This window comes from Mobula hypostoma, chromosome 10 (genome assembly GCF_963921235.1).
Source record: "Mobula hypostoma chromosome 10, sMobHyp1.1, whole genome shotgun sequence".
Classification (NCBI taxonomy): Eukaryota; Metazoa; Chordata; class Chondrichthyes; order Myliobatiformes; family Myliobatidae; genus Mobula; species Mobula hypostoma.
The window spans coordinates 34,633,015-34,655,434 of record NC_086106.1 but is presented as its reverse complement, the minus strand read 5'-3'; the positions used below and the strand labels follow the sequence as shown (position 1 = coordinate 34,655,434).

General features: G+C 43.2%; 1 pseudogene; it reads left to right on the top strand.

Moving 5' to 3' along the window:
* The window catches only part of LOC134352498 (Ig heavy chain C region-like), a 38,049-nt pseudogene extending 15,886 nt beyond the window's left edge, over positions 1–22,163 (top strand).
* The last annotated feature ends 257 nt before the right edge of the window (positions 22,164–22,420 follow it).

The following is a 22,420-nucleotide window of genomic DNA, read 5'->3' as shown; positions in this document are numbered from 1 at the left end:
CCAATGCGAGTAATGTTGGATGAGCATAGGTGGGTCTCTCGGAGCGAAGTGGGCTGAAGGGCCCGTTTCTGTGCTCTAAACTCAATCTTTGTTTTCATACCTTTCCTTCCTTCATTTTCTGTTCTTATTGTCTGATCGTAAAGACTACATTATTTCACACCGTCAGAAAAAAGTACACTTATTGCACACGTTTCACTCGATCTTCTCTCGCGCCTGAAAAGTCAAATTATCCAGCTTCGTATAGTTAACACTTTCATTTTTCACCAGAAATGACCATTTCTATCAGTAATCCATCTGTGATTTCCTTCAAATTTTGTTCTCTCCATTAGTACAGCCTAGCCTGCTGGGCACAATCCATGGCCCCGCTGTTGGCAACGCCTATGAGAAAGTGGCATAATCGGCTTTTAGCTGTCGCATTAACTAATTCGTCTCCACCCTGTCCAGACGAGTGGTTTTGGACTCAAAACGTTAGCTTTTTCCCGTTTTGCGCCGCTGTGCGTAGCCTGCTCAGTGCGTCCAACATTTCGTGATTTATAACTGAAGAATTTTCATGTGTTCGTTTCCATAGTGATATACTGTGTCATTATAGTCATAGTCATAGTCATAGTCATACGTTATTGATCCCGGGGGAAATTGGTTTTCGTTACAGTCTCGCCGTAAATAATTAAATAGAAATAAAATCTAGGAATGACTTCCTATCTCGGTGGAATGAGTCTCTGGCTAAATGTACTCCTGTGCCCAACCAGTACATTACGTCGTGCATGGGAGACATTGTCCAAGATGACATGCAACTTCCGCAGCATCCTCTTTTCAGACACCACCGTCATAGAGTTATGCTTCATTGTTGTCATTATTTAAAATTTCAACTTCTACATTGCAATGCGGATTACGTTCAGCGTAGCTGCCAGTAATGATGATTCTGTGCGTCTTATCACCGACCCAACATTCCTTTCAATTGTACTCATGGGAACCGGAACGCGTTGTCCCGTGCACCGTAATGCTGTCATATTTGGTATTTAGTCCTATTATTTTTGAATGGAGGTTATTGCCTAAAACTCAGGACATCGTTCATGCAATTTAAATTACCGATTGATCTGCGCAGCTGCGCCTGGCTTAATCACGGAACAATTTACAATGACTAATTTCCATCTGGCAATGTTTGCATATTGCTATTTGATTGTTTGTGGTTTTTGTATTGCTATATTTATGCTCTATTCTTGGTTGGTGCAGCTGTAACGAAACCCAATTTCCCTCGAGATCAATAAAATACGTCTGTCTATCTATCTATCTATCTATTAATCAAGCAACCGGAGTGTGGGTGAAAACCGGAGACACAAGGGAAACCCACGCGGTCAAGGTGGAGAACGTAAAATTTTCTTACAGGACGGCGGCAGAAATTGAACGCTGGTCGCTGGTAGTGTAAAGCGTTGTTTTGACCACAGCCGCCCTTGCTCTATGAGAATTGTATATTGAAACATTCACCAGAAGGCTCAAAACGGAATACGACCAGATAAGTTAGTCACGATAAAAAAAAACAAAAAACAAAAAAAAACAGGAAGATACAATATAGAAAAATGAGTGGACCGATCAAACTCCCGAACTGTCATTCATTGAGATCGTAGGTGATCTCATTATCAATACATTCGGGTTTTCCAGTCTACTTGGTGCAAATACGGGATCTCCAATATACACAATGATCTGTACTCTGTAACATATCCTCGAACCTTTTTTTCAGTCCACGGTTGCTCTTTATTCAGAAAAGGTATCCCTTAGCTGCAGATTATAAACACAGGATTCTGCTTATGATGGTATCCAGTGTAACACATAGTAAATGCTAGACAAACTAGACAAACAATGCTAGCAGGTCAGGCATTATTTATGGAGAGGAATGTAGAGTCGATGGTCAGGACCGCAGTTATTTATTCCTGTCCATAGATGCTGTCTAACCTGCTGAGTTCCTACTTAATTTTGTGTATGTTTCTCTTTGTTGTAGGTCACTCATGCGTGGAAACTTTCACAATATTCATCTTCATCATGCACAATACGATTTTATTTGCTTCAAAACATCAGCGTACATGATTCTGAACTCCATTATGTGTAATTGCAATCCTTTCAATTCTTGCTCGTGAGGCAAGTTACTCATTCCAATGAAGAAACTACTAAACGTTTGCCGTATTTTCAGTGCAAAAAAAAAGTTGTCCTTCATTATGCAGACTAAAAATGTGGGCATTATTCAAAGAGTGCCTTCGGGCGCACCTTATACTTTTCGACATCTATCTATTGTGTAATGAAGCCGAGTGCTCCATAACACACCTTGATCACTTACAGCCTTGTTTTGCAATATTCCTCCTTTTACGTCCAGCGGTGCTGACCAACGACACAACAGTTCAAAACATGTCAAGGGACAATTCATTCTTTGTGTTTAACGCAGATAGTGGTTCTTGCTCACGGAAATAATATGTAAAGCTGTAAACAGTGTATTTTAGAGTGTTAGTTCATTGAGGCGGGTTAAAGAAAATATGAACAGTCACAGACATTACACCACGCGGCACCAGGTGTCAGATTAAGTAGCAAACGGTAAAATACACCAACTCCTTCACATCTGACATGTGACGCATCAGTTGTTGAGTGGAAACATAGAGACGAAACGAGCCCATCGAACAATCTTTTTCCTGTAAAAATGCAGCCTCTAGCTGATAATAAATCAAACAATTTACAAGGAAAATATTAAAACATTTTATTTTGTTATTGTACTCTTTCGATCCATTCGGTCGGTTTGACAGTTTGCCTCTCTCGGAAGTTCACTGGATTCTCTGTTCGTGTTCTCTCATTACAGGTAAAGTAGAGAATGCTGACGCAGACGCAGATTCAGCTTTTGTTTGCATGGACCCGAAGTCAAATGAAGACATCCAACTAATGGTATCCGTCCTGATGAAGGTCTCGGGCCGTAAAGTCGATCGTTATTCTGCTCCATAGATGCTGCCTGACCTGCTGAGCTCCTCCAGCATTTTGCATGTTGCTCTGAATTTTCAGTATCTGCAGAATCTCTAGTGTAGATGATAACATCAGACCGCTGCATTTATAATAGCATTGATGCTGTGTGTGTGAATTTATAATTTTGTTTCTCTTTATCCTATCAGTTTAATTCTGATTTCTGCTATGTCAATGACTGGTTTCTATTGAAATTTCACAGAACAGTTGCAAAGTAATGAAATGCAAAGTGTATTCCTCTGAATAAAGTAAAATAAACTGTGGTGAAATAATTGTCCAGCAGTGAAAGATTGGAATCTACCACAAATGTCAAAGAATTAAATGCACCTTGCAATCAGGTATTCCAATTTCATACCTCAACAAATCTATCAGTTTAGTCTGACCTTACAAGTGGTGCCCTCTCCTACTATCCATATTCACTGACAAAGGAAAACTTAGGAGTTGTTTCGAACTGACTCTTCGTATCTTCTCTATTGTCTGCATTTCAAAATAATGTTTATACTCAAGGTTCTGCACTAAGAAAAGGCTACTGAATTAAGCAAACTATAATTCTGTGTGTCCTGCAGTTTAGTCAGTTACCTTCCTTTATAAAATAAAAATCATGTTGGAGGGTGCGTGATTATAACTAGCAAACCACGTGACAATATTATAAAGGAATTGCACGAATAACAAAACTTAAAGGAGATCTACTGGATTTTGGAAGTAATTGCATTGTTCCAGTTAAGTGATTCTCTCAGACAGGAATTCTACAAAGGAATATACTGATTACGACTTCTGTTCATGCCTATTGATTCTTTGCCACGAGAGTAGCTATTCCATACGCTGCGTGTAGGCAGTTCCGAATAAATTACAATGCTTTTCTGGCGCTAATACATTGGATGGTGCCCAATCACATAATGTATATTCAAGACCTCAAATAAAGCAAACAATTACCTGTCAATCAGTCCCCTTTAGTGAACATCCACCTTCCCTTTCTCCCACGGTATTCTGTCCTCTCCTATCAGATTTCCCCTTCTTCAGCCCTTTATCTCTTTCACCAATCAACTTCCTGGATCTTTACTAGAAACCTTCCCCGTCCCCGTGTCTCCTATCACCAGCCATCTTGTACTGCTTCTTCCCCTCTTCTCAGCCTCTTATTCTAACTTCTCCCCTTCCTTCCCAGACCTAATAAATGGTTTTTGCCCGAAACATCGAGTGTTTACTTCTGTCCATGGATGTTGCCTGGCCTGCTGAGTTCTGCCAGCATTTTCTGTGCGTTGTAACCAAATGAACATGCTGTGCTCCAAAGTAGAACCAGCTTTACTTTCTTCCTACAGGATGACTTATTATAGTAAAACTAATTATAATACTCTGACATATTATTGTCAGAATGTCAACAACGAGATTTCAGTATAATGCTAATTGACTGCTTTTTTAACCATTGAAAATTCCGGTCTAAAATTCATATGCCTACAAATACTTTTCTTTTGTTAATATTGTATCTATTTCAATGCTACACTGACTATTGATAAAACCGAACCACAATGCTAATTAAATCCGCATGATAAGTAAAGGAAATAAGGTAAAGATTCAACTCAGACAAGCAACGTCTTTTGAGGCAAAGGATCAATCAAATAACCTTCTGGAGATTTTGCTGTGTTACAAAAAAACGGAAATTATTAAACCAGTGTAATTAATTTTAAATATGGCTATTACAAATTAATTAAATATTCTACCTTAATCGTCCGTTAATAAATTTAATCAAGTTGTTTGCTTATCGTTGTCGATTAAATGTAATCAGTAACTTAAACAGATGGTTTATGTGTATCCAGAAAATTTAAATAAATTTTAACCAGATTTGAATTAAAGTGAACGAGTGGCACTTGTAAATTGCTATTGCAATGCGCTTCGTAATATACTATTTGATATTTGGATACATTCACCAAAATGATTGTTTTTTAATTGAAACTATTATCAAATATTGTCGTATGAAAGTCAGGGTTAAAATAATTTGTGTCACAAAATCATAACATGAGCGAATGAAGTTCAGTTTAAAAAGTTCGTGCAATGGTTCATTCGTTCGGTCACAACAGGATCCGGTGGAATTTTTGTTACGAAACCTTGTTGGCTTTATGAGGGGGAAATCGCGCCTCACGAGCATGTTTGAGGGTTATGACAAAGATAATGAAGATAGAGACGTGCATGTGTTGTATATGGATTTTAGAAATGTATTTGACAAGATTCCTCAAAGCAGGCTTTTTCCAGACAGACGTGAGACGTGGAATCCATGGAAGCTTAGCTGCACGGAATAGATTTGGCTATCCGGTAGAAGTCAGAGCGTGGTGGAACATAGAGGGTATTCTTCCTGGAGGTTGGTGATGAGTGGTTTTCCATAGGGATTGTCTGTGACACCTACAGTTTGTGTTTTTTAATATAGATGAAGAAGTGGAAGAGCAAGTTAGTACATTTGCAAAGGAGATGGGTGTGGAGGAGGAACGGTGAGTTAGTATGTTTGCAAAGGAGACGGGTGAGGAAGTGGAAGGGTGCGTTAGTAAGTTTGTAGATGACACAAACACTGGCGGTGTTGTGATTAGTGGAAAAGTTTCTTGTAGGCAACAACGAGATACAGGCAGAATGCAGAGCTGGGTGGAAAAATGGCAGATGGACGTTGGACTGAGGATTTTTTTCAGGAGTTGTGAGGTAATCACAGCTGTGTTGGATCCCTAGAAAACTCTGGTTACACCACATTTAAAGCTTCCACGACTTTTCTATAATAAAGCAAGTTTAGTTCTGCTTACTTCAGTATAGGAAGGATGTGGAAGCTTTAGAGAGGGTGCAGAGAAAATTTAACAGAATCCAGCCTGGATTGGAGAGCATGCATGTGCGATATAGGGCTTTCCTCTATGGAGCGAAGGTGGATGAGAGGCGTTTCCGGTTACGAGAAGCATAGAGAGCCCATTTCTCAGTGAGGCAATGGCCAGTACTAGAGGACATACGTGGAAGCAGAGTAGAGTAAAGATTCGGAGAGATGCCAGAGATTGTTTTTATGTTTTCTTTGAGAGTGATGGGTGCTTGGAAAGCTCTGCCTGCGATGGTGGTCAAGAGGAACATTTAGAGACTCCCAGATAGGCACATACGGTGGATTATGGTTAAATGGGTCATTGCTTAATCGGGGCAGCAGCTTATTTGGGACAATTCTGAAGGAACAAAAGCTGTTCGAAAACATCAGCCGGGTTTCACTTCATTTATTTAGCACTCTATCCAAGTTTACTGAGACACGAGATTGTTGCCAAAGTTTCTAACTAGGGTCAGTCGCGTACACTTGTGTGGCGAACATTGTGCTTAGACCGAGCAGTTTTTATTAGCGTCTGTTGTGTGCGTTTGTGTCCATGAAGCACTGTTTTATTGCCGCTGTTAGCTGGTCAGAAGTAAGCAGGAAAACAATTCGGAAATGCATTGCTCGCTGCGGTTTCAAGTATTCAGCAGTGGAGACGGCCGGGAGTGAAAATGAAACAATTTGACTACTTCAACAATTAGAAAATACGAAGAATTTGAAGGTTTCGACAATTATCTTGAATGTTTCGAGTGCATTGTATTAACGCAGTCCATTATCTACACGAGGTGCCTACGCTGATATGTTCACAGTCAATCAAAAGAATAGGGCAGCATACAGTGTGGATGAATTCCTACGATTATAATTCCTACGAACTAAAATGTTATAGTACTGTAGTAGCATTATTAGTGCTCTAATTTGTGACGCGTTTGATTTGAATAATTTGTTACTCATTTAACACGTAGTTTGCCTTTTTTATATGTTTTAAAATATTTCCATGAACCTTCCACTAATTGGGACAGCCACTCAATTGGGCCAAACTGTACTGGTCCCGCTGCGTCCTAATTAAGCGGAATCTACTGTTCACTTAAGTAAATGAAGGGTTATGGGATCGACGGTGCAGTAGATTGATATAGATCGGCACAACATTTGTGCCAAGGGCTGCTCAGTTCTGTGTCCATGTTCTACGCTCAGTGTGCTACTCGGAATCGTAGTCAATTCATACTGAATCATTAGAAGATATTTACACAAGCTAGAGTAATGGGGTAGTTCTTTTTTTAAAGATAGCGGCCGTGTTAAGAAAGCACAACGTTCATTGAAGGAATTGGACGGCTTCGACATTTAAAAGATAATTGTAGCATGACAAGGTATGGGGATGATCAGTGGGAGATGATCGGGGAACTGAACGTGGTTTGGAGATTGACAGAGTCAGAGTTCACAGAGATCGGAAGGATAAGATCGGAAAGAAAGCTGAGAAGAGAGACAAGAATTTTAAAACTGTCTGTCTGGTTTTCAAGGATAGGACGAGTGATGTGGTAAGTATTCTGGACTGGGTCAGATGAGCCAAAGGGGGATGCGCGGCGGAAATTGGGGTTTTCGCGGTTGTAGAAGGCAGGTGAAGGAACTTAAACGTAATATTTGTTTTCCAACAGTGCCGCCATCAGGCACAAACCCATAGTTCGTTCTTTCAAGGTCGTGCTTGGTGACAATGTGGGAAGCAATGTTACAGGGCCATGCTAACCAGTGAGTACTTGTCCGTATTAATCCCACTTTCCAGCACTCGGCTCAAAGCCCCAGAGATCGTTCCTGTGCTCCTCCAGATACATTTTAAATGTTGTCAACGACTCTGATTCACCGCTCCCTTTGGACACTGAATTCTAGGCCATCGACATTCCCTTAGAGATAAAATCAATCTAGATCCCCTGAAATCTTTTCACCCTTTTACTTCCTTTATCTTAAAAGTGTGTTTTTACTTTTATATGTCTCCAATAGAGAGACAATTTAACCATTAACCAATGCCAACAGCCCCGTTAGCAGCACAACCACCCCCCAACACACACACACACACACACACACACACACACACACACACACACACAGACACACACAACCACTATAAGCGAACAAATCTTAGTCACAGATTTCATTCAAGTTTTTTTGAAGACAACTATGCCCAATCAGAAGCCCTGTAGAAACCACGAGATCCGCAATCTGCTGAGGGCCAGATCAGTGGCATTCAGGTCTAGCGACCAAGTAAAATACAAAAGGTTCACCTACAATCTCCGGAAAGCCATTTCACGGCAAATCGTGGCAATTTCGTACCAAACTTGACCCACGGAAGGATGCTCGACCACTGTGGCAAGGATTTAATGTCATTTCCTCTTACAAAGAGAAAACAAGGCGACATTTGTAATAACAACGTTGTCGGGACGCTGGAGCAGTGATTCAATCGCAGACCCTGCACTGTGCACACAGTACTGTTAATTGAGTAACAAATCCCGAGATGCAAACAAAGTCGACGTCAAAGTTCAGGCAGAGATCAAAAAGTCCAAAGAAATCCAAAAACCAGAATCGGGGAAACAGGCAGAGTCGATATTCAGACGGACAGAGTTCAGATACGAATGCTGGAAAGGCTCAGGAAAATTCACTGCCACAGTCTGGCAACAATCAGGTGAAAACACAGGACTGAAATACACTGAGCAATACACAGAGAGGCAGATGATAGGTGGAGCACAACGCGACAGAAGTGGCAGCAAAATAGATAGTAAAGAGAAACAGGTGAGAGGCGGAGTACTCAGTAATACAGGGGCCGGAGTAGAGCAGGAGCTGGGACAGGAACACATGGGGCATGAAAACAAACAAGAGCACATGGCAATACCAAACCACAGACTGCCGGCTAGGGGGAAAACGCACAATAAGACAAAGTTCAACTGGAGGTACTGACAAAAGCTTAGTACCCGGATGGGCTCAGCGTATTCTATGTTCACTTGACCATCAAAACATGGATGATCCTTCACGAACTCACACAGACCACAGATGGGTCACCTGGCTGAGTGTTACAAACCTGTGATGATCAACTGGCTGAGATGTTCACCGATAATTTTAAATTCTCACTTCGGCAGTCTGAGGTGCCTCCATTTTTTTTAGAAGTTTGAGAAGATTCGGCATGTTATCTAAAACTTTGACAAACTTCTGTAGATCTGTGGTGGAAAATATATTGACTGGTTGCATCACGACCTGGTACAGAAACAGCAACGTCCTTTAACGGTAAGCCTTAAGAAAGGTAATGGATACGACCCAGTCTATCAAGGGTAAAACGCTCCCCACCATTCAGCACAAATACCTGGAGAGCTGTCGCTGGAAGGCAGCATCCATCATCAAGGACCCCCACCCTCCCAGACCATGCTCTCGTCTCGCTGCTGTCATCAGGAAGAAGGTACAGGAGCCTCAGGACACAAGCCAAAAGGTTCACGAACAGTTATTATCTCTCAACCATCAGGCTGTTGAACCAATTGGTATAGCTTCACTCAACTTCACTCACCCCATCACCGAACCGTTCCCACAACTCAATGATTCACTTTCAATGACTCTTATCATGATAATTTCTTTATTTTTCCCCTTTGTATTTGCATAGTTTGGTCCATTTTGAACATTGGTTGGTTGTTCATCCTGTTGGGTGCAATCTTTTATTGATTCTGTTGTTTCTTGGATTTACTGAGAATGCACACAAGGAAACGAATCTCAGAGTTCTATATGCCGATATATGTTTTTTTTATAATAAATTTACCTTGAAACTTGAACTTTGTAATTTAACACTAATTCTTAATACACAGTCATGACATATTGAAACACAAAGGATCCCAGTACCAGTCCCCGTGGAACACTAGTTAACACTGTTACATATCTTAAAGAGATCTGTGATTTTTTTTGTGTGAGAATGATGGTCTTTTGGAGGTCACCTGATGTAATTTTCCCGCCGATGTGAGGTCACGTGATGACATGGGCACCACGGGTATATCAGGGAGACCCTAGATGACGCAGTTAGTTTTTTAGTTTTTAGTTTCCCAGCTAGAACGTGCGTCTGTGTCTCCGTTTCTGTTGCGTGTTTATTGTATGACGCAGTTTCTTTTTTTAAAAGGGAGTGTAACGTTCCGTTGCAAGGTACAATAGTGCTGGATTGGCCATTTTTGCTGGATGTGTAGATGTACATTTTTCCAGCAGTAGTACGGGAGAGCAAAGACTTTATCGAAGTACAGGACCCGAAGGATTGAAAGGATTCGGTATCGTTCGGCAGTTTAACAAAGGATCGACCTTATTGAGTCCTCGTTGAAGGAGTAGCGACCTGTATCAATATAACTCTTGTCAAAAGATAAATGTAGTTCATGCAAAGGTTTGCTCTCCAGAATTTAAGGTCAGTTATTTTAAACTTTTCATTTCCTGCATCGTGAATCATTTGAACAGAACCAACAGGAAAATCGCGCCTATGAAGAAATCCTTCTCTAGAGAAGTCTCTCCCAATTGCACGTATAAATCTGTTGGACTTTCGAATTTACCATTTTAAGAACTATATCTGACTTTACCGCTTTAAAAACTGTTTGCGCATTTAACGCTTTAAGAACCAGTGCCGAGTGACGATCTGTTAAATGGCTGCCTAGCGGTTAACTTCCGGTTAAGGTTTTCGTTTGTAATTTTTATTGTTTATCTGTGTTCAATAAATGTTTAGTTGTTTTTATATTACCTCTCTCGACTGATATTCGTTGTTGCCGGTTACGTAACAGCACCTTCTAACAATCACAGAAAAACCCTTCTGAGGTCACCAGAAACCCTCATTTTAACATCATTCCCTGAATCAAATAGGTCTTAACATCTTAGATTACATTTCTAAATTAGACCTATTGCTGGCCTCACTGACGTCAATGTCAACCATATGTATTATGGTACCTCATTAATTGGAGCTGGACTTGGATGTAATCAGGACATTCTGGAGGCTGAAGATATAACAGACGAGACTTTTGAAGAGGTGGTCATACCCAGTGTATAGCCTTTCGACAGTAGACTTGTGGCCACCAGGAGAGGTGGCGGAATATGAAGTCAGTGCAGGGTTCTCCTGTGGCCACTCTTCTCAGCAACAACTACGCTCCTTTGTATACTGCTAGGGGGTGGGTGAACATCAGATCACGGCAGCAGCTGACAGACTGCTGACACTGTGGCCGGCTCTAAGGCTTGACAGGGCAGGATGAATTCAGGCAATGCAGTTATAATCGGGACTTTATAGTTAGGGAGACAGAAAAGATATTCTGTAGCCACAAAACAAGGCACTATGATGGTGTGTTTCCTCCTAATTGCTGGGCTCCATGATGCATTGGAGCGGCTGCAAGATATTGTCAAGAACAAGACGGAACAGCTAGAACTCCTGGTGCATATTGACAACAATGACATCGAAATAGGATGGTAGCACGGATGAGTGAGTGGCTGCTGAGATGGTGTAAAGGGCAGGAGTTCCATTTCTTGGATCATTGGAATCTTTTCTGAGGAAGGGGTGTCCTGTACAAGACGGAACTACGATGTTGAAGCCATTACTGAAACTTGGCTGAGAGGGGAGCAGGATTGTGTGCTGAATGTACCAGGTTTTCGAAGTTTTAGAAAATATAGAGGAGGAGGTAAAAGAGCGAGTGGAGTTGCACTGCTAATCAGGGATAATATCACAGCTGCACTAAGAGGACTCAGACACTAAATCCATTTAGGTGGAATACAGGAATAGGAGGGGTGCAATCACACTGATGGGATTGTACTGCAGATCCCCGATTAGGCACCGGGATATTGAGGGAGAGATATGCAACCAGATTAAGGAAATGTGTGAAAATAACAGGGTTGCCGTCATTGGAAATTTCAACGTCCCTAGTGTAAACTTGGACCTTCTTATTGTAAGGGATTTAGAAGGGGCTCAATTTCTTAAATGTATCCAGGAAGGTTTCTTAGATCAATATGTGGACGGTCCAATCAGGAGAGTGGTTGTACTGGACCTCACGTTGGGAATCAGTCTGTCCAGGTGACTGACCTTTGAGATTAAAGGGCCATTAACCAGTGTCTTTATGTCCTCTCTAGCCACAGGGAAGGCTCCAGAGGACTGAAGAGTGGCTAATGCTGTACCTCTTTTTAAAGAATGAACAAGGAAAGTCCCTAGAACTATAGATTGGTGAGTCCCACGTCAGTTGTAGGGTAATTGCTGGAGAAAATTCTTAGAGATAGGATATATCAGTTTGGGTTAACACATGACCTAACCAGGGAGAGCCAGCATAGCTTTGCTTGTGGCAGGTCGTACCTTATCATCTTGATTGAGTGTTTTTGACAAGATGATGAGAGAGATTGCTGAGGGTAGGGCAGTGGTTGTTGTATACATGGATTTTAGTACAGCGTTTGACAAAGTCCCTCACGGGAGGGGAGACTAATCCAGAAGATTAGATGCATGGTTTGTGCAGTGAATTGGCTGTTTGGATTCAGCACAGGCTTGCGCATAGAAGAGAGAGGGAAGTGGTCAAAGGGGCTTATTCGAGCTGGACGTCTGTAATTGGTGGACTTCCGCAGGGATCCGTGCTGGGACCTCAGCTGTTTGTAATATATACAAATGACCTAGATGAAAATGTAGATGGGTGGATTAGTAAATTTGTGGATGATACCAAGACTGGTGGAGTTGTGGATAGTGTAGAAGACTGGCAAAGAATACAGCATGATATGGATTAGTTGCAGACATGGGCTAAGAAATTGCAGATGTAGTTTAACCCAGGTAGGGCAAATGCAAGGCTCTCAACAGTGTCGCTGAGCAGAGAGATTTCAGGATCCAAGTCCAGAGTTGATAAGGCAATTAAGAAGGCATGTACAATACTTGTTTTAATTAGTCATCACATTGAGTTCAAAAGTCAGGAGGATATGTTGCAACTTCATAAAACTCTGGTTAGGCCACATTTGAAGTGTTGTATGTAGTTCTGTTCACCCACAAGGATGTTGAGGCTTTGGAGAGGGTGCAGAAGAGATTTACAAGATAGTGCCTGGTTTCGAGCTATCACAAGAGGCCGGATAAACTTGGCTGTTTTCTCTGAAACTTCAGAACCTGAGGGGATTATGAGAGGCATAAATAGAGTGGACAGAGAGTTTGTTCCACGGGGTTGAAATGTCTAACACCAGAGGGCATGCACCGAAGGTGAGATGGGCAAGGTTCAAGGGGAATGTGAGAGTGAAGTTGTTTACTCAGAGAGTCGGGGATGCCTGGAATGCGCCGTCTGGTATGGTGGTGGAGGCAAATACATTAGAGGCTTTTTAGGGAAATTTGGATCGTCACATGGATGTAAGGACGATGGAGGGATATGGACATAGTGTAGGTAGGAGGGATGAGTGTTCGGTTGTTTTTGACTTGCTTTGTCGCTGGCTCGACACAACATTGAGGATTGGATTATCTGTTCCTGTGGTACTCTTCTAAGTTCTATGACCTACGGTCTAATACACAATTGCCTTCTTTAAAATAAATACAGATTCATCACTGAGATCTGCCCTTGACATACCCGGTACCCCTGGCTGATACAGCGACCCCAGCTTCTCTATCCCACACACGCAATTTTTCCAAATTTATCAATCCAAGATTTACGAAACTGAACTACTATCTTCTCGTTGGCATCTCCTCTTGTATCACTGAAAAAAAAATCCATACCCTTTTGCCAGATTATCCAATTTTCAATCGTGTGATAATAAAGGAAAGAAAATCTTAATCAAAGTCAAATTTTCAGTAAAAGTGTTGACTTCAACTACCTAACTTCTAGTATGGGAAGGAGCTCGACCATCCGACGCCAATTTACCTGGACGCTCTCATTTGCTACCCACATCCAAAAACTCCAAGGAAAAGTTGGCTCTCGCAATTATCTCTTGAAAAAAATTAGCAGGCACAAAATAGGGAGCTAATGCTCACGCACTGAGATCAACTGCCCTCGCACTCTGCTATGCACCTGCAGAATACTGTACCCCTGTGTGGGGCAGATCCACCCATGCAAACAAAATAGACCCGTTGCTTAATGAAGCCTGCCGAATAATTACGGACACACTGCACCCCACACCCACAAACATCATATAAAGACTTGCAGGAATTGTTCCCCAGAGATCCGAAGATATACTACAACAAAAATGAAACAGGTGAACAGATCCACGCACCCACTGCATCATCATGTGCCAGTTTCCAACCGCCTAGAATCGAGCAAAAGCTTTGCTACCGTGGAGGAACTACCGCACAGAACATCCCCCAAACATGCAGGATTGACCTCTGGCAACAAACAGAAGCCAGAACCAAAACCAAACAATACAGTGCAAGACCGCACAGAAATGTTACCAGACGAGGCGCTGCTTGACAGTCGGAAGTGGTGCACACTGAACAGAGCTAAGCGGGAGTAGGACGGGAGACAATATGGTGAAGTGGGGTTTAAAGACCAGTGAATCCTGTGAGCATGGCTAAAGGGGGCAGAACATTGAACACGTTCTGCGCAACTGCCCACTCTCACCTGATTTAGCTGACACTGACCTGCTCAACATGAACCAAACAACACTACAGTGGCTGACTGTCTGGCGTGACAAGCTATGATGATGACCTCACTAATTAGATTCCTTGCATTCAGATAGAAGAAAATGAGCTTTGTATTCTTTCCCCTCTTCATTTATCCACCACCTCTGCCAACAGGTGTACTGCACTTCTTCACCTTCAGGTGAATCTGCACATCCACCCATTTCTCTGCGATTATCCTTATTAGATGGTTGCAAGTTCATCCACGATTTACGAGATGATTTTGCACCTTTAAGATCAGCCTCAATTTGTCAAGATGAAAATAGAAGATGCTCGGCAGTTTCCTGGTAACAGAATTGACACAGCAGGATGTGATACAGTTGGGCAATATTAGCATGTATAATTTCATAGAAAACGACAACAGGGAACCGAGAGGAAAATATGCTTGCTGGAAATGACGGTGACTTTCATGGTGTTGTAATTCTGGAACGTTAGATTCCACCATCCGTCCCCCAATGAGTTAAAGACAAGTGGCACTGACATCAAATGAGACGTTCTTGTCCACTTGAGACAAAGAAAGTCCATGGCAATCCGGCACATTGTATGGGCGCAGTGCATGGAAACTAGAATAGGAAAGGAGCTTCACCAGAAAAAGGAAAAAGTGTAGATACTGTTTATTTCCCTTCAATAGATGCTACTTAGCTTGCTGAGTTCCTTCTTCATTCAATGCGTGTTGTCGGGATAATGTTTGAGCATGTTGCTGTGGAATTGGGTGAATGAAAAAATAATAAAAGAGCTTTGATAGCATGGAAAGCGTTAATTTCAAAACATATTTGCCACTGGATTAATAGCCAGCGACATGAGTTGGAATCCAACCATGGCAACTCGAGACATTGAGATAATCATCTCATTAAAAAATAAATGTCCTTATTTTAAAGTTAGCTTTAGCAGATCACAAGACATGAGCAAAAAATACGGAACAAATGCACAATTGGTTTGCTCGTGTTCTTTTGGAAAGAATATCTGCTCTCCTTTTCTAATTGGTGCCGGTGCCATAAACTCAACTTCTTCACCCTGACCAGGAAATATTTATACTCCTTGTCTTTAGAAGATATTAATCCATATTCATTGGAGATCCAAGCAGAAAAAAAATCTGAAACCATAATAATTCTAATTTGGGATCTCCAGTTCTGATTTATTGACTGGAAGATATTTCATTTCAGGGACCCGTTACTGCCATCCACTGATCATTGCTGGTATAGCAAAGCGAGGATTTCAGCATTTTTGTCTGTCTCTGCTCTCTTCCCATTTATCCGCATTACCTCATGAACGCCAACACTCTCATCTAACAAATTAAAACCAATTGGCCTCAGTCCACCCAAAATTCACTGGTAACATTTAGGCAATGTTTGTTTTAACTTGTGCGGGAAAGAAATAGAAAATTGTCTCCTAATTTTACTCATATCACTTTATAGAAAATCTTATTCGTCTCAACTGTAGAAAAGACAACGGACTTGGCAGTTTTTATACACAATTAGCCACTGATATTATTCCACCAATTAAACATTGAACTCCCCCAGGATAAATATACCCATAAATATAACAAAACTATAGCTCGGATAAACGATCGTTCACAATACATCTTCTTTGCGCCTCGTACAGAAGCAGAGCGATCTAACACGGTTTGATTTGTTAGTTTCCAAAGAATTACCAGAATCTGTGAATTTCAGCATTTGCCAATACATAATTGCTACATTAAATTCTAGCCAACAATAAACTTTCCTACAGTTAGGTTCGAAAGAATATGATGGGACTGAACACAAAAGTAAAAAAAAACGCTTTTGCATATGTGGAGAAAGATTCAATGTTGACGTTTTAATTTGATTTCCAATGGAAGGAATTTCTTAGCACGTCAGTCAGGTTTGTCTGCTGAATACTGCAAAGGAAAGCGAAGACTCGGTCCAGGTTTCGCTAGCTGGGTCCGGGTGCGGTCCGGAGTTGAACAAGCAATTCTGGCGCGGTGCTCTCCAGCTGGATCAGCAGCTTCACCAGGGTGTTGTTGATCCTGCTAGATGTAGCAGATTGGAGGTTTAAAGGAGTTTTTCGGGTATAGAATAGTGTCGAGGGCAGTTTTCTCGGGAGAGCACGCGCAGAGTCGCCAGATACCGACTCAGCTAACGGACTTGTTTCAGCCAGGAGTCCGGCCTTCCGGGATTAAGTGTTGGCTTTGGGGCCCGACTCAATCAACAGCCCGGGCTCCTGGAAGTGGCAGCGGAGCCTCCCCCATCTCTCGGCCCAACCCAGAGCGTCCGACGACGCCACCCGCCGATCGATACCCGCGGGACGCGTCCACCAACGTCAAAGAGCTGCCAATAACGCACTGCATCAATGGAAACCTGGAAGGATGCACTATTTACAGAAGAAGCGTGGGAAAAGAGCTGGGCTGCGGGTCAGATTGAAGCTGAGGGGCTTCAGGTCCTTCTAACCACCATCCAAATAGGTAATCTGCAAGCCATTGAGAACAAGATGGATGATCTTAAAGGGAGACACACTTACCGCAGAGAGATGCAGAACTGCTGCGTATTCTGTTTCACTGAGACCTGGCTCTCCCCGGCACACCAGACTGTGCCATCCGACCGGAGAGATTTTCGATCCATCAGATGGACCGCATTGCGTCTTTGGGCAAGACGAGGGAAGGTGGTGTCTGCCCACTGATCAACACTGCGTGGTACTCGGGCACAGTGGCACTGGCAAGCTCCTGCAGCCGGGACCTGGAACACCTGTCGGTGAAGTGTCGTCCCTACTATCTGACACGGGAATACTGACAGTGGTCTACATTCCCCTCCCCACGCCGCCCCCCACCCCAGGCGGACGTGGAGTGTGCTATGAACAGACTGTATGTCAACATTAGTGAACTTGAGACGAGGTATCCGGAGGCTTTGCTCATTACAGCCGGGGTCTTTAACCAGGCCAACCTCAGAAATGCACTGCCAAAGTTATACCAACATGTCTCCTGCCCCACTAGAGGCCCAAATATACTTGACCACTACTACAAAGCAGTGAAGGTTGCCTACCGTTCCATCCTACGACCTCACTTCGAAAATCAGACCATCAGGCCGCACTCCTCCTCCCGGCTTACAAACAGAAACTGAAGCAGGAGGGCACGGTATCAAAAGCGGTGCCCCGTTGGACGGAGGAAAAGGATGAGGTGCTCCGTGACTGCTTTGATGGTTCGTATTCAAGGACATGGCAGCTAACCTCGATAAGTATGCCTCAGCTGTCATGGACTTTATCTGGAAATGCACAGAGGACTGTGTGTCTCTCAAGACGATCCGGGTATTCCCTAACAGGAAACTTTGGATGAATTATGAAGTCAAGTCCCCTTTGAAGGCTAGAGCTGCGGCTTTTAGGTCCAGGCATACCAGTCGCTACACGGAAGCCAGGCGTGAACTCCGGAAAGCCATTAAGGGCGCCAAGAGGCAATACCGAGCAAAGTTGGAAGACCAGGCTAACCAGAGGGATGCCGGTAGATTATGGTAGGGTCTAAATGAGATCACTGGGCGAAAATAAAAGGCTGGGAATATCAACAACCGTGGCGCTTCTCTTCCTGACGAACTTAATGTATTCTACGCAAGATTCGAACAGAAGAGGAGCGTCCCGCCCCCTCCGGATGAACCGGACCTGGTGGCATCGAGATTCATCGTTACCGAGAAGGACGTCAGAAGGGCCTTCCTGATGATAAATCCAAGGAAGGCGACGGGCCCAGATGGCGTCCCGGGACGGATTCTCCGGGCCTGTGCAAGCGAGCTCGCTGGAGTGTTTGCTGACATCTTCAACTGCTTCTTGCTTCAGTCCAAGATCCCCTCGTGTTTTAAGAAGGCAACGATAATCCCAGTGCCGAAGAGGAGGAAGGCGCCATGCCTGAATGACTATCGACCTGTGGCTCTGACATCAATTGCTATGAAGTGCTTCGAGAGATTGGTTATGGCACACATCAACCACAACCTACCGGTCAACCTCGATGCTTTACAATTCTCCTGCCGGAGCAACACAACGGCAGATGCCATCTCTCTGGCCCTACATTCCTCCTTAGAACACCTGGAGAATAAAGACGCATATGTAAGGCTCCTTTTCATTGACTACAGCTCTGCGTTTAATACCATCATTCCAAATAAATTGATTCCTAAGCTCCGGAACCTAGGCGTTAGCACTCAGATCTGCAGCTGGATCTTCAACTTCCTCACAGACAGGACACGGGCTGCAAAAATAGGGCACAAGCTCTCCTCTAGAATCACTCGGAGCACCAGTGTCCCACAAGGCTGTGTACACAGCCCCCTGCTGTACTCACTGTACACCCATGATTGTGTAGCTAAGTTTCTATCGCACTCAATATATAAGTTTGCTGATCACACCACAACTGGAGGCCGTATCTTGGGTAATGATGAGTTTGAGTACGGAGATAAATTAAGAATCTGCTGGCATGGTGCGAAGACAATAATCTATCACTCAACGTCAGCAAGACGAAGGAATTGCTTGTTGACTTCAGAAGGAGTAGCAAACCGCACGACCCAATTTACATCGGTGGTGCGCAAGTGGAACAGGTCAACAGGTTTAAGTTTCTAATATCACAAATGACCTGACTTGGTACAACCAAGCAGAGTTCACTGCCAAGAAGGCCCACCAGCGCCTTTACTTCCTGAGAAAACTAAAGAAATTTGCCTGTCCCATAAAACCCTCACTAATTTTTATAGATGCACCGTAGAAAGCATTCTTCCAGGGTGCATCACAACCTGGTATGGACGTTGTCCTGTCCAAGACCGGAGGAAACTGCAGAAGATCGTTAACACAGCCCAACATATCACACAAAGCAATCTTCCGTCCTTGGATTCACTTTACAGCGCACGCTGTCGGAGCAGTGCTGCTGGGATAATCAAGGGCACGACCCACCCAGCCAACACATAATTTCGTCCCTCTTCCCTCCGGGAGGAGGCTCAAGAGCCTGATGACTCGTACGGCCAGATGTGTGAACAACTTCTCTCCAACTGTAATGAGACAGCTGAACAGATCCTGACCCGGATCTGGGTCGTATCCTCCAAATATCCGGACCTGCCTCTTGTTTTTTTTTGTTCTTTGTTTTTGTTTTTGTTTTTTTTTTTGAATACCTTACTTTCCCTTTTCTATTTTCTATTTTTGATTTGTAATTTTTTTTTAATTTTTACTGTTTACTATCGATTTGTTCTCCAGGGAGTGCAAAGCACAGAATCAAATATCGCTGTGATGATTGTACGCTCTAGTATCAATTGTTTGGCGACAATAAAGTAAAGGAAAGGAAAGAGATTCCGGGAATGGCCTGCCGAATTCGTTATCAGATCATGTATCTGTATGGTCGTGCATGTGTGCAGGACTGGGTTTATGCACATGAGAGAGAGACGCTGAAAGAGACATCCTAAATTAAGGGCGAAGGAAGAAGTCAGACAGGAAAAGTAAACCTTTTATATTTAAATTTGTATCGCACCAAATAGAGGAGGGAGCCATGATTATGAAAAGGTAGGAGCACTTCTCATTTGAGGAGCTGATAAGAAAACCAAAAAAAAAAAATCCAAACAGCGCACACAGAATGCTGAAGGAACTCAGCAGGTCAGGTATCATTTCTGATGACGGATAACTATTGAAGTTTCAGACCGACGGGGGAAGAAGCCAGAAAAAAGGAGGCGAGGGAAAGGTAATACAAGAAAACAGATGAGGGTTATGGTAGATGGGGAGGTGGAAAGGGTTGAAGTAAGAAGCTGGGAGATGATAGATGAAGGAGATAGAACGATGAAGTCTTCTCTAGCAAGTTACCTAAAGAAGAAGTCTCCATCTGACTCCCTCGTCCACTCGTCCCTCCCCACTAATCATCTTTCTGGCTCTTTTCTCCGCAAGAGGTACTCCCGACAAATGCTACTCCAGCCTCCTCGCCAGTATTCACTGCTCTAAAACAGCCCTACCAGGTGAGGTGACACTTCACCTACGAGGTGGTCTGGGCCTTCTACTATATCTGGTACTCAACTTGCAGCCTTTTCACATCAGTGAGAATCGACCTGGTTATGGAACTGCTTCGCACCATCACTCTGTCTGCCAGAAAAGGCGGTGTTCTCCGGTGTTTACCATTTCAATTTGAATTCTCATTCCAACAGGTCTGCCCATGACCCTCACTACTGCCACAACGAGGGGACACTTGGTTAGGAGACACAACACCTCCTTCTGGGTAACCACCACTCTGATGTCAGGAACATCGATTTCTCTAACTTTTGGTAATTTCTCCCCCACCCACCTCCCCTTATGTTTTTTTTTGATTCCCCATTCTGGATCCCCTCTCATGTTTTCTCTTTGCCGTACCAGCCCCTCCTTCTTCCATCGCTCTCTTCCGTAGCCCAACGTCCGCTTCGATCAGTCTCCTTCCTCTTCAGTCCTTTACCTCTTCCAAACTTCTCACCATCACCCCTTCCCCTCTCTCCCAACTGCCTCCTCATCTGGTCTTACCTACCACTTGCCAGCTTGTACTCATTCCACTGCCCTCTCCCCATATTGTTATACTGGTTTCTTCCCCCTTCGTTTCGAGTCCTGATGAACGTTCTCGGCCAGAAACATAGAGTGCTTATTCCTCTCCATAGATGTTGCCTGACCTGCAGAGTTGCTCCAGCATTTTTAGTATGTTCCGTAGGCTAGAAGGTACAGGGGATTGAATACCTGCAATCTCCTTTTTAAGAACAGCTCCTTCCCCTCCACATTCAGATTTCTGAACGACAACACAACTGTTAGGATAATTTCAAAACACATTCAAGCTCTGTATTTAGTCACGTGAATGATAGCACTTGCTCACTATAGGAACGTGTGAAGCAGTGCACAGTATAATCCAGAGTATTAAATTGGTAAAATGGTAAAATGGATTACTATTGCCACATGTACTGAGGCACATTAGAAACCTTCTCTTGCATACCGTCCATACAGATTAATTCAATGCAGCAGTATGTTGAGCTAATATAAGATAAAGCATAACAGGGTGCAGAATAAAGTGTTGCAGGGCACAGAAAGTGTAGCGCTAATACTGAATAAGATTAAACGGCACAAAGAGGTAGACTGTGAACTCAAAAGTCCACCATATTATACCAGCGAAACATTCAGTCATCTGGTAACAATGATATAGAAGTTCTTCTTGAACCTGGTATCTTCTGCCCAGTGGAAGAACGGAGATGAAAACATGACTGGGGTGGGCGGGCTCTTTGATTATTCTGGTTGCTTTACTGAGGCAGTGAGATGTATAGACAGAGTCTATAGAGGGTAAGGTGATTCACGCGATGTGCTCAGCTGTGTCCAGGATTCTCTGCAGTTTTTTGAGGTCACACGTAGGGCGTCGCCATACCAAGCCGGTTTACATCCAGTCAGTATGCTTTCTATGATGTTTTGATAAAAGTTGGCAAGATGGACGGGAATATGCTAAATTCTAGAATTATCCTGAGGAGGTAAAGGCATTGCTGAGCTATCTTGGTCTGATGTTTAGGTAGTTGGGCCAGGATGGGCGATTGGCTATTTTCTCCCTTGGGAAGCTAAATTCTCAGCCCTCCAATCCTCAACAGCTGATGTAGTGAGGAGCATGTGCACTGTCTGCCCGTCGGAAGTAAACAAAATTCATTTGTTTTGTTTTTGTTGAGGGAAATGTTGTTCTCGTGATTCCATGCCACTAAGCTCTCGATCTCCCTCATGTTCCAGGGCGTCAGCGTCTCAGAGCACAGCTTCAAGATCCCGGGCGTCAACATCACCGACGATCTATTCCGTGCTTAACATATTAATGCAATCACGAAGAAAGCACACCAGCAGCCATACTTCTTTAGGAGCTTCAGGAGATTTGGAATGTTGTCAAAGACTTGAACACATTTCTACATATATACTGTGGAGAGCATTAGGACTGGTTGCATCACCAGCTGGTATGCAGGCTCCAATACACAAGATTGAAAGACGCTGCAGATGTTTGTAGATGCAGCCAGCTCTGCCGTGGGCAAAAGCTTCCCTGCCATTGAGAACATCTTCAAAAGACTATA